The following is a 14,402-nucleotide window of genomic DNA, read 5'->3' on the forward strand; positions in this document are numbered from 1 at the left end:
CACTCCACTTTAAAATCTCGTCCTTTATCTAAACCTTGCTTTTCCAATAAATGTGCTAAGGCTGTCCAAGAGAAGAATGTTGCATATCTTAATTGGCTTGTTTCTAATTCTTCAGTTTCATTTTCTGCCTACACCAAAGCTCGCAACAATTGTAAAGCAGTTATTAATCAGTCCAAACTAGAGTTTGAACAGGCTAAGAGTAGAAAACTTGCTTCTTGCCCTAATGGTAGCCGAGCATTCTGGTCTCTTGCCAAAGCTATTGGCCGCAACTTTTGCCCATCTCTGCTCCCACCTCTGTCCAAACCAGATGGTTCTGTTGTCACTTCAGCCAAGGATAAAGCTGACCTGCTAGCATCCCATTTTTCTTCGAGCTCATGTATTAATGATCTTGGTAAAACACCTCCCACCATTCCTAACACACTCCATTCAATGCCTCCTGTGGTCTTCCGTCAAAAGGATATCAGAAGGATTTTGATGAGTCTTGATGCTAAGAAAGCTCCAGGTACTGATGGTATTTCTCCACTTGTTCTCAAAACCTGTGCACCTGAACTTACTCCTATTCTTTGCCGCCTTTTTTCACTTTCTTATTCCAAAGGTGTTTTTCCTTCTGCTTGGAAATTTGCTCATATCCAGCCAGTTCCTAAAAAGGGTGACAAATCCCTCCCATCCAATTATCGTCCCATTGCAATTACTTCTACTCTTTCTAAAGTAATGGAGAAATCAATTAACCTCCAACTCTTAAACTACCTAGAAACCTTCCGTCTGATCAACGATCGCCAGTATGGATTCCGCCAGTGTCGATCCACTGGTGATATTCTGGCTTATTTTACCCATTTATGGACTAATTCAATGGAAAGGTTCGGTGAAACACAAGTAGTTGCTCTTGACATCTCAAAGGCTTTTGATCGTGTTTGGCATAAAGGTCTTCTAAACAAGCTTCCATCTTATGGTTTGCCAACTGTTTTAAATAATTGGTTATCCAGTTTTCTCTCTAATCGCTCACTGAGGGTGATGGTAGATGGCTCTCTGTCTTCGAACTTCTCCACTAATGCCAGTGTCCCCCAAGGTTCAGTTCTTTCCCCCACTCTTTTCCTCTTGTATAATAATGACCTTCTTCCATTGACTGGAAATCCTATCCATAGTTTTGCAGATGATAGCACATTGCATTCAACTTTCCATTTTGAGAAACCTTGTCCTGCTCAATCCGCTTCAACTTTTCGAAAATCTGTTACCAATTCCTTAAATGCCGATCTTCAGGTAATTCTCCAGTGGGGCAAAGACAACTTAGTTGATTTCAACCCTTCTAAAACTCAGTCTTGTCTTATATCTCGCAAAAAGGATTCTTCTGCTCCTATGCTTATTTTTAGTGACACTCCGATTTCTAGGCAAAATGATATATCTCTTTTGGGGATTACCCTGACTTCTAATCTCTCTTGGCACAAGCACATTACAAATATTGCTTCCTCTGCATCTAAAAAACTCGGTTTTCTCTTTCGCTCTCGGAGTTACTTTTCTTCCAAACAGCTGCTCACTCTGTATAAATTGCAAATCCGCCCTGCCATGGAATACTGTTCCCACATCTGGGGTTGTGCCCCCAAAACCTCTCTCAGGCTTCTTGATTCCATTCAGAAGAGGGCAGTTAGGTTAATTAATGATTCACCTCTAACAAAGTCTCTCCACTTGCTGTCTCATAGACGCACTGTTTCTGCTGCATGCCTCTTCTACAAATACTTCCATGGGCACTGTTCTTCTGAATTGGCTTCTATAATTCCTGCTCTCTCTTTCAAAACAGTCCGAACACGTGCCGCCACCAGCCAACATCCATTTACTGTCCAACTTCAAACCCACAGAACCAACTTTTCATCTTCCTCATTTATTCATTCAACTGCCGTTTTCTGGAACAACCTTCCTTCATACATATTTCCTGAAAAGTTCAAGTCGAATATCAACAAATATCTTCTTTCGTCTTCTCAACCTCCAACCCAAGCACGGTACTAAGTACTATAGGTTCTAATACCTCTCGTGTTTGGGGTTCTCATAAAAAAAAAAAAAAAAAAAAAATCAACTACAAAGGATAAAGAATATGCAACTAGAGGAGGAAGGACATACCACTGCCAAACCAGAGACAGAAGAGCAAGAGAAATGCAACCCACAGCAGCTGAAGTGGAAACAGACGAGGTCGTGATACCCAGAATAGAGGACGAGTGGAAGAAGACCCTAACAGAATTCGAAGGAATGGACCCACAAAAACACACGTGATACCGAAGCAGAGGCCAAATAGAACCTTGTGGAGAGTCACAGACCACCTGAATCGGCACATAATACTGCATTACCTCAACGGCAGTGGTGCAACACTGGAGGCCATCCACACAGCAATGTATTGTGCTGCGGTAGCAGCCAAGAGGATTAATGGAAGAGAAGTGAGAGACCAGCAGCAGAAGAACCAAAAACAGAAGAAACCACCAGCTTGGGAAAGAAGACTTCAGCAGAAGATAGAAGAATTAAGGATCAAGATAGGGCAATTGGCCCAGTACCAATGGGGCAGTAGGAATAAGAAATGAATTGGAAAAGTGAAGAGCACCCTCAAGAGAGACAGCGTCCACAGCAAACATGAGACAAAAAAATCAGAGAATAGGAGCGTACTTGGACACATTGAAGCAGAACCTCCTTGCACTCAGCAAGAGACTACGCCAATACAAAGAGAGCTCCAAGAGGAAAATAAACAACCGAATCTTTGATGACGACCAAAGTGGTTTCTACAGGAATCTCGGAGAAGACGAGAAACAAGGGAACAGACCACCTGAGAAGAAAACAATTGAGGATTTCTGGGGAAACATATGGAGCAGGGAAGTAAAACATAACAGCCGAGCCACCTGGATAGAACTAGAATGCAAGAAAACCAAGGACGTACAAGAAATGAGAGGATGGGAGATTTGGGAAGAAGTAATACAGACGAACAAGAACTCTCGCAACTGGCGAACTCCAGAAACAGATAACATCCACAACTACTGGTACAAGAAGCTCACTTGCACACACAAGCACCTGGCAGAGCAGTTCACCCAAATGATAGGCTCCGGGTGCCAAGCGTTCCGTGGCCAAGCGATCTCATTGCGTTTCTCAAAGCGAGCTATCTAAAGAGCTTTTGCCATTATATATATTCTGTTTATTTACGAATACCGTTTTCCTCATTTTACATTTAAGCAGCTCTTTCGTTCTACAAGAAGTAGGCAAAGGCCCAGAAAGGAAAGAAACCTTTCTGTTTCGTTTTCTTTATTACTAATACAACTAATAGTCGCTTGGTCACCTTGTGGCACTGCTCCTGCCTCCCCGTGGTGGGGCCGGTAACCTGGGTGGTAAAGACAAACCCCCAGGGCCAAAAGGAGCCGACATGGATATAAGTAACTATCCACTGTTAGAGCCCTCGAGCTCAAGATCAGAAATTCCAGACGACGACCATGACTCCAATCATCTGAAGCGACTAAGGACGGAAAATCAGAATAATGACGTTCCAGCATTTCTTATAATGCACTCATTATCCACACAACCTGTTGGCAAACTATCGCCTTTTCTTATACAGAAATGTTTAGAATCGGTTTGTGGATCTCCTAAAATGGTTAAGCGTCTCCAATCTGGAGACCTTCTAATTGAAACGTCTAAGACAACTCACTCAGAGAAGCTGTTAAAATTAACATCATTTAACAGTATTCCAGTGTCAGTTACGCCCCATAACACTCTTAACACCTCTAGAGGCATTTATCAGTGAATGGGACTTGCTATCCATGTCAGAAGAAGAGATAATACAAGAACTCAGGGAACAAAAAGTGACTCGTGCGTGGAGAATAATGACCAAAAAAGATGGCAACCTACTACCAACCAGGTCTGTCATTTTGACATTTAGTACTCCGACTCTTCCATCTTCTGTTAAAGCAGGTTATTTAAACTGCAAGATTCGGCCCTGCATCCCAAATCCCATTCACTGCTTTAAGTGCCAGAAGTATGGCCATTCTCAGACGGCATGCCGAGGTGATGCTGTGTGTCCTATTTGTGGCTCTAAGGAGCATTCCCAAGGAGACTGTACAGCTGCCACTCCTAGTTGCCCTAACTGTAAAGGAAGCCATCCTGCCTTCTCTAAAGCTTGTGACCTTTGGAAAACAGGCAAACAAATCCAGAAATATAAGGTGGAGCGTAAAGTCACATACCCTGAAGCAAGGAAGCAAATACTGTTAATCATGCCTAGCCGATCATATGCATCAGTCACTAAAAACAGCCGGTCAATTTCAACTTAGACAGATGTCTCCATAGAACCAACCATTTCATTTGCCACCTGGGCAAAAACTATGCTAACGTGCAATAAAAAATCTACAGTTAATGAAACCAGCAACACACCAATCAGTATCCCAACTGATGCCATCTCAACCTTGCCCGAAAGAACAAAATCTGTTAGTGTCGAAAATCAAAAGACAATGAAACCACGCTATAGCAACGTGGAAATGGAGGTTCAGTCAGAGGACGAAGACACACTACTAGAATTACATGCCAATGATACCATGGACACAGGACGCCCAAACTTTCCCAGAAATGAAAAATCAAAAATAAGCAGGCAGAAACCTCAGAAAAAAACAGTCAGATCAATCTTCATCAAATAAACCCAAGCAATGAACAAATTCCTACAATGGAACTGCAGAGGATTACGCAGTAATATAGTTGACCTGAATGATTTACTCATACAAACTAACGCATTAGGAGTATGCTTACAGGAAACATTTTTATCACCAAAAGTTTCACTCAAATTCAAAAACTATACTATGTTTAGGCGAGACAGGGATTCTGACTCTTCTTCCCGTGGAGGGGTAGGTATTCTTGTCAAAACTACTATACCATCAAGACATCTCCAAGTAGAAACCTCCCTAGAAGTTGTAGCAGTTCGGATAGCAATGGGAATATCATTAACCCTTGCATCTGTTTATATACCACCTAATTATCCTTTTTCCCAGACTGAACTTGACAACCTTTTAACACAACTGACACCTCCTGTCTGTTTACTCGGTGATTTCAACGGTCACCATCCATTGTGGGGATCATCCACTATAGATAAGAGAGGCCAATTAATTGAAACATTCCTAGATAACCATAATCTGACTGTATTAAACACTGGCTCTCCAACTTATGTTCAATTACCTACAGGTACAACATCTGCCATAGACTTATCTATCTGTTCAGCATCTCTTTTTCCAAGTATGGAATGGTTGGTGTTGAATGATCCATTCCACGGTGACCATTTTCCCATCATCAGCTCAATTCAAACACAGGTCGTATCATGCCCCAAAGCTCGTATATCTTGGAATTTCCACAAAGCAGACTGGAAAAACTACTGTACTTGTGTCCTACTAAACAAACAGTATGTACAACAAGAACATATTGATGACGTAACCGAACACATTACCAGCCATATATTATCAGCAGCCGAAATTTCTATTCCAAAATCCAACCAGAGCAAGCGGGTACACCAAAACCAATGGTGGAATCAAGATTGTACCATAGCAAAAGTAGAAAAAAAACCGTGCTTGGAACCAATTTCGCAAATTCCTTACTACCGCCAACCTTATAGTTTTCAAAAAACTGAGAGCCAAAGCAAGACAAATTAGGAAAAAAACAAAACATGACTCCTGGATTAAGTTCGCCTCAACTATTAACAAAAATACTGACACTCGGATTATCTGGAAAAAAATACAAGCTCTCAATGGAAAATTTCTACCGTTACAGTCTCCAATAATACAGTGGAATGGGCAGGACTTATCTTCTCCTACTGACATCGCAAATGCTTTAGCAGAATCTTTCTATAATACTTCTGCCTCAACCACTTACGTGACTGCTTTTCAGAGAATTAAAACTAATGAAGAACGTAAAAAATTGAATTTTTCAACTAATCTCCCACTTCCATATAACCAGCCCTTTACTATAGCTGAACTCAAAGAATCCTTGAGCAAATCTCCAAATAGTGCAGCAGGACCAGACGGCATTCACTACAGAATGCTTAAACATCTGTGTGAAGCAGATCTGTACACACTATTGCTATTTTATAACAGGATCCTCTCAGAAAACACATATCCTCTCTCATGGCGTCATTCCTATATTTGTGCAATACCAAAACCGGGAAAAGATACCTCTCTAGTTCAAAATTACAGACCAATATCATTGACAAGCTGTTTGGACAAGATCTTCGAAAGGATGGTGCATAAGAGGCTCACCTGGATTCTAGACTCCCAAAATCTGCTTTCTGATCACCAACATGGCTTCCGCAAAAACAGGTCCACCCTAGATTTACTTGTCAAAATTGAATCCAACATACGTAACGCCTTCATCAGGAGACAACATTTAGTTATGGTTAACCTGGATATTCAGAAAGCATTTGATACCACATGGCGTCATGGTATTATCACAGATATGCATCAGTTAGGGTTGAGAGGCTATCTCCCTCAAATTATTCAGAACTTTTTAAAGTTACGTACCTTTCAAGTCAGATATCAAAACTTCCTATCAACATCTCATATTCAAGAAGAGGGTGTCCCACAGTGTTCCATACTGAGTCCAACCCTATTTGCAATTAGGGTGAACAATATATTGGAAGATCTTCCAAAAACTATTGAAGTATATATGTATGCAGATGACCTCACCATATCGTGCCAATCACAAAATATGAATACTATCGAAAGACAGTTACAAATTATTCTAAACAGAATAGAATCGTGGACTTTACGCAATGGATACCATCTTGCTGAACAGAAATCCACTACCACTCATTTCTGCAAACTCCGGTCATTTCATCCTGATCCTGAGTTAAAGATAAAAAATGTGTTGGTTCCTTTGGTTAACACTGTCCGCTTTCTTGGCCTGATACTAGATAGAAAACTGAACTTTCAAGCACATGTGGCCTATCTTCGTACCATCTGCTTGAAGAAATTGAATATCCTTCGGTGTGTGTCATCCATGTCATGGAGTGCTGATCGGCATACGCTTATCCATATTTATAGAGCTTTCATCAGATCCCATTTGGACTACGGTTCTCCAGTGTATGACTCTGCGAGGAAGAGCACTTTAGAACGATTAAATACCATCCAGCACAGTGCCCTTCAAGTTTCTCTAGGGGCTTTCAGAACCTCCCCAGTCCAGAGCCTTTACATTGAAGCCCACGAACCTCCCTTACATCTTCGGAGGAAAACATTGCTTTTAATAGATGCCGCAAAAATCCGCAGTCTTCCCTCCCACCCAAATTGGAGATGTCTGTACAATACCAAATGGGACTCATTTTACAACAGTAAACCAAATGAAAACAGACCTCTTAGACTTAAAGAACTAACTCAAACGTGGAATATTGAAATCGGCAATATATATCAGGACATAACACCGCCTGATCCACCGTGGACAAATATCTGTGCAATTTACGATGACTATTTCCAACAGTGGGGAAAAGAACACCTTGTGTCCCTTCAATATTTCACAGTTACATGAAGCTCACTCTGCTTCTAATTCACAGGCCTGTCAGATCTATACAGATGGATCGAAAACTGAGACCCAAGTAGGTGCTGCGGCGATCTTTCCATCTTTCAGCACTTCTGTCTCATTACCTGTAGAATGCAGTATCTTCACTGCTGAGCTTTATGCTATTAACTTGGCTCTAGGTCACATTACTCAACTTCTAATTTCGTCTGCCATAATATACACTGACTCGCTCAGTGCTGTCTCTGCCATAAATAGTAATACCAACTCCTGTCACCCTGTAATAAAACAAATCCATTCTAAATTACTTGTGTGTAATGAGTTAAACCAAACTGTGACATTCTGCTGGATTCCAGGTCATTCTGGGATAGCAGGAAATGAAAGAGCAGATCTTGCAGCCAAACAACCAGATACTACTCGTTTGCAGACTTTTCGAACCCCATATACTGATTACAAACACATCATCTGTAAAGCATGTTACAATAGCTGGTCATTAATCTGGAGAGGTTATCCAGGAAACAAATTATACCAAATAAAACCAGAACCAAAGCTGTGGCCCTCCAGCTTCCAGAAAAGCAGACGAGAAGAAACCATTTTAGGAAGGCTCAGGATTGGGCATACTCATTTCACTCACCTGTATCTATTAACTAATGACAGCGCTCCACAATGTACATCATGTCAAGTACAACTGACCATTAGCCATTTGTTAGTGGACTGTCGCCACTTTCAGAACATCCGCTTAGATACTTTTAAATCAATTGCTAAAACACAGTCATCAATAAATTTATTGCAGATTCTGGGAGATGATCCTAATAAAAAGTAACTATTTACTTTCCTAAACCGGATACAAATATATCATAAAATATAGTTATTATTTCATATTCACCATTAGAAGACACAATATGGCCCAAGTAGCCTATGTGTCGTTAAACCCAACAACAACAACAACAACAACCCCAATGATAAGGCACCCAGAGACAATTCTGAAGTTTCTCACTCAGGAAATCACATATCTGAAGCCTAAAGACGAAAATACAAGAAGCCTAGCGAAATATAGGCCAATAACCTGCCTCCCAACGTACAAGATCCTGACCAGCTGCATAACCAGGACGATAGCAAACCACTTGGAGAGCTAGAGCATAATGGCCAAACAGCAGAAAGGATGCAAGCGGCTGAACAAAGGATGCAAGGAGCAATTAACCATAGATGCTGCAGTTACGGAGCAAGCACACAAGAAGCGCTGCAATATGTACACAGCCTACATCAATTACCACAAAGCCTTCGACTCTGTGCCTCATTGCTGGCTAATAGAGGCGCTGAAAATCTACAAAGTCAATCCGATAGTGACAAACTTCCTAAGAGAAACGATGGTGAAATGGAGTAATGATGCAGGCTCAGCAGTTACAGCACAAGGAAATTAAGGTCGAAAACATCACAACCAGTCCAATCCCCATCAGGAGAGGAATCTTTCAGGGAGATGCTTTGAGCCCATTGTGGTTCTGTCTAGCACTTAACCTGCTATCTACCATGCTCAACAGTAGCAAGTATGGATATAACATCAAAGAAGGAAAGAAGAACCTGTACATCCTCACCCACCTGATGTATATGGATGACATCAAGCTCTACGTGGGAACCGAGAAGCACTTTCAGCAACTACTCCAGATCACCGAAGAATTCGGCAAGGATATTAGGATGTAATTTGGTCTAGACAAATGCAAGACCCATGGATTGCGTCAGGGAAAATTAGTCAGCCGAAACTACCAGCTGCAGAGTGGTAAAGAGATCGAAGCCATGGCACAGGGAGAGGCCTACAAATACTTGGGGATGATGCAGGCTCAGCAGTTACAGCACAAGGAAATTAAGGCCTGCCTGACCGAAAAATACCATCAGAGACTCAGAAACCTGCTGAAAGCAAAGCTGAATGGAGGGAACACAGTTAAAGCCATAAACACCTATGCAGTCCCAGTGCTAACATACTCCTTTGCAGTCATAGATTGGACTAACACTGAGCTGGAAGATATCATGAGAAAGACAAGGACAATGATGACCAAGAGCCGCGAACACCATCCGAGAGCTGCCATGGAGAGACTGACAATTGCCCAGGAAGAAGGAGGAAGGGGCCTGATAGACCTCATTGAGCAACAGAAGACAGCGATAGTTAACCTGAAGGATTATTTCCAGAAACACACAGCAGCACTCCACCCAGGCCATAAGGAAGATAGACAAGCGGTATACCCTACTCAACCTAAGCAAGGAGTTCCCCCCCAAACCAGGGGGTACAAACGAAGCTAGAAAGATGGGTAGAGAAGACACTCCATGGCAGACACTACAATGATCTTCATCAGGGTCACATAGATAAAACTGCTTCCAATGCATGGCTCACGAGCAGGACGCTCTTCCCCAAGACTGAAGGATTCATGCTCGCCGTCCAAGACCAGGCAGTCAACACCAGGAACTATAGAAAATACATCGCCAAGGATCCCGGAGTGTTAGGTGGCACATGTTGACGATGCCACCTGTCCTCAGAAACGATCCAACACATCACCATGAGATGCAAGGTGATCACCCAGACTGAGTACACTCATAGACACGACCAGGTAGCCAGGATAATACATCAGAAGCTAGCAAGGAAATACCAGTTGATCGAAGAAAGTGTACCGTACTACAAGTACGAACCTCAGGTAGTACTAGAGACCCGAACCCACAAGCTGTACTGGGAATGCGCCATAATAACGGATAGGACAATCTCGTACAACAGACCAGACATAACCCTTGTGGACAAGAAGGAAAAGGCTACCTATCTGATTGACATAGCGGTACCCAACACTGGCAACCTGCAGAAAATCTGTGGGGAAAAAATCAGGAAGTACACAAACCTAAGACAGGAGATCAAAGAGATGTGGCACATGCAACAAGTAGCAACCATCCCGATCATCGTGTCAACCACAGGTATTGGTGCCAAAGACCCTACATAACAGCCTAGCAGCAATAGGGCTCCCAGCAAACACTTACAAGGAACTCCAGAAAGTCGCAATCCTGAACACCTGTAGGATCAAGATGCAAGCATGTCATCTATGAGCACTTAGTAAAATTTCCTCACCCTCATAAGACACTAAGGTAAAAGGACATAAAGTTTTTCACCCTCGTAATACATTACAGCACTACTTTGAAAGTATAGGTTTCCTGAAGTATAAAATGAGGCTTGCACTGAAATTTTCAGGTTGACAACAGCATAAAGTTCAGGTTGACAGCACCAAAAGCTACTATTTGACATTTGTTTTTTTCTGTTTATATAATCAAGATTTTAATTTGTACATAATTTTTACAAGATTTTAATACATACAGTAAAAGTCCGAAAATCAGAATGCCAGAAATCCAGACCACCTGAGAATCCAGACATTTAGAAAACTCACAAACTATTTAAATTTAGTGGACTGTGTGCACATGCATGCATGAGTGCCACAGATGCCCAGCAACAACTAGCGAGCTCGCGGTCGCCATTTTGAAACGAGCAATCAAACCATGGCAATGCTATAATTTTTGTCCTACTCTTTCCATTTACCATATATAGCAGGAGTGGCCAACTTAATTTGTGATGCGATCTACTTTTTTCCTTCAAAATGTGCCACGATCTACCATTGCAAAAATTTCATTGCACAAGGTGCCCAAATCGAGGGATGACTGTATATTTAAAATTCATTGTGATTGACCGAATTTCAAGGCTCGTCATAGTATTAGACAGTTAGATATTGCTGGAGAAAGACAGTCAGCTGATACACAAGAAACAACAGAATATAGGGCAACATTTGAAAAAAATTGTATCTGACTATACCTTACAGCCGATCAAATTTATAAAGCTGATGGAACAGCAGTTTACTGTAAGTGTTTGCCCACAAAAACTTTGGCTGGAAGCCAAGAATGAAATGCAACAGGGTTTAAGCTTAATAAGGAAAGAGTTACCATTCTTATTTGTGCTAATGCTTCAGGTCAGCATAAAATTAAGCTTTTGGTGATTGGTAAATTTCAGCGCCCACCGGCCTTTAAAGGAATTGTGCACTTACCTGTGACTTATAAAGCCCAAAAAGAATGCTTGGATTGACAAAGATGTATTTCACAATTGGTTTCTTCATGATTTTGTTCCATTAGTTCATCAGAACTTGAGAAAATTGGGGAAGCCTGCAAATACAAAGTACCTGCTACTTCTCAACAACTGTAGGGCCCACCCGCATGAATCAAAATTAGTGTTTGATTGCAGAAATATTTTTGCATGTTACTTGCCACCAAACGTAAAACCATTAATACAACCCATGGATCAAGGAGTCGTTAGGAACTTTAAATGTCACTATAAAAATGATTTTATGATGAAAATGATGCATAAGAATGTTGACCATTCAGAATTTCAATGCAGTTTTACAATCAAAGATGCAACATTTTCACTCGCGACTGCATGGAATGCAGTCAAGCCTGTAACTCTTAAGAGTGTGGCGAAAGTTATGGCCAGACATGATGTTTGCAAATCTACAATCTGATTGAAGTGAAGATTTTGAAAGATTTCACATAAAGCTTAAGACATCTGAAGTGAAAGAACTGATGGAAACTGTTAAATTATATACGAAAGACAACCCTCTACGCAAACTTAATGCTGATGACATAAAAGAGTGGATATGCATTGAAGATGATGTTAAAGTTGTAGCGACTTTCACTGATCAAGAAATTATTCAAAGCATTATAACTCCTGATAAGATAGAAGAGAATTATTCAGAAGAATCTGTTGAAGAAAATGACAAAGTTGAAGAAGAAAAGATATTTTGGGCTACTGCAGAAAAGTTCATTGAAACAATTATTAAATTTATGAAACAGAACCACAGCTTCAGTCTTCAGGACGTCGTGCATGCGCACATGGTGCATAATAATTTTATCACAAAGAAATTATAAAGTCGTAAACAAGATGATATACGAAAGTATTTAAAGAAAGCAATAGAAACATCAAGCAGTGCAGCAGATAGAGTAAAAGCTGCAATTGTTCCATCCACAAGCAGTGCAACAGATGCAATGGAAATCATGGAAAAAAATGAATAAATATTTGTTTGCTTTTCGAACTTTGTATTTTATATGAAAATATTTCATTAATAAACTAAAACAAATAATTAATTTATATAAAATATGTAACTTCTGCTTTTTCATTTATATACTGTATTTTTCTTTTACATTATTCATTTTTAAACACAATTTCAAGCATTACACTCTTTTTTCTTTTTTTTTGTGTTGAAAATTTATATGTTTACATCTTTATCAGGTGTTGACTTTATTTTTCTTTAAAACTGCTTGTTTTGATAAATGAAGCATGCTTTATTTGCTAATGAATAAACTGTCAAAATTTTCCTGGTCATCTCTTCTTTATTCCATCTTAAATTTGAATTTTAAAAGTACTGCCTGAGAATCCGGATTTTCAGACTTTTACTGTATATATATTTTCACAATCACTTTATTTTATATTTTTAAATGTAAAGGATGCCCAGTTCTCTCTCCGAAGAATTCAGTCCTCAGCTATTTTTCCACATACCATATGCACACAATATGTAGAAAAAATATTTGTACTTGACCAGCAGTAAAATGAAGGTGCAAACAATTCACTGAAGACTGCCATTAAAGATGAGGAATGGCCAGGGCAGAAGTTAATGTATGTTTGGGTAAAGGATAACTGAGGGATACCCACTGATGAGCTGGCTGACATTTTCAATATTAGACATTTATCAATATGCAATATTTTTCAGAAACTTCTCCATTATTGGTAATTGTGAACAGTAGATTGAAATGTCTGTCCAAATAACAGAAACTTAAATTAGAGATTTTGCTATTGATGCATTACCTAGTTATAACACCAAAGAAGCATAGTATCACCATTATGAACCAGAAACAAAGTGGTCAGTAGGTGCACTTTGTTTTCCAGTTCAAAGATAAATTTGAAACAGTAGCGTCAGCCCTTTTCAGAATTTCAGGACTTATTTAGAATATTTGTACCAAATTTAATGTTGATAGGTGCCGTAACCATGTAGTTGGTACATTGGTGTATTTAATGAACCAAAAACAGTAAAACTTATGAATTTAAATATCTGTTAGAATCATATAATTGTGAATCACAGTATTCTTCCAGTAAAATATTCATTTTTGATTCTCCATCATTAATTATTTTTTAATTGGAAGTTTAGCTGTAAAAAAATTCTTTATGGCACCATGTTCCTCAACAAATACTACTGCTATGGTAACTTAACATAGTGTTTCAGTTTTCTTCTTTTTTCAGCCATTTGTGGTCTCTATTTTTGTCTATGCAGTTGGTTGGGAAGCTTGTTTTTTTTTTTTTTTTTTTTTTTTTTTTTAATAACAAGACTGTTTCTAATGATGTTTTTTGATCTTATTATACTGCCAGAATTACAAATAAAATTTTAATCCCATTTCAAAATATTTCTTGCATTTTTTTCTCTAAAATCTGAGTAGTTGAGGCAAAGACAACTGTGCACCTGCTGTTGTAATGGTTTCCCTTCCCTGCCCACCACTTCAATATCACATGGTGAGGTTTTGGTAAACAGTTCTTGAGAAAACACTTCTTTTACCCTATTACCTAATTTGTTATTTTTTATTTGTATATATTTTAGTCCATAAATTAAATTTTTATTTTTACTTGTGCTTGTTCAGTGATTTAAAGAATGCTATTATGAATTTTCTCATCTGCTAACCCTATCATTATTATGATATTAATAAATGCATTATAATAATTCATAATGAAGTTCTTTTCTTATGATGAAAGTTGATAGTTGTAGAATTATAGGGATACAGGAAAAAATCATCTGAGAATTATAAGGATTTATATGTATTGTACAAAATTAATTTTCTTTATCGACTTATTG

General features: G+C 39.5%; 1 protein-coding gene across 1 annotated transcript in view; it reads left to right on the plus strand.

Annotated features, from left to right (window-relative positions):
* Nucleotides 1–14,402, plus strand: part of LOC150079670 (ATPase family gene 2 protein homolog A-like) — a 238,027-nt gene that overhangs the window by 171,657 nt on the left and 51,968 nt on the right. The window lies entirely within an intron of this gene.

Source organism: Mastigoproctus giganteus, chromosome 10, assembly GCF_048544385.1.
Source record: "Mastigoproctus giganteus isolate SK-2022 chromosome 10, ASM4854438v1, whole genome shotgun sequence".
Taxonomy (NCBI): domain Eukaryota; kingdom Metazoa; phylum Arthropoda; class Arachnida; order Uropygi; family Thelyphonidae; genus Mastigoproctus; species Mastigoproctus giganteus.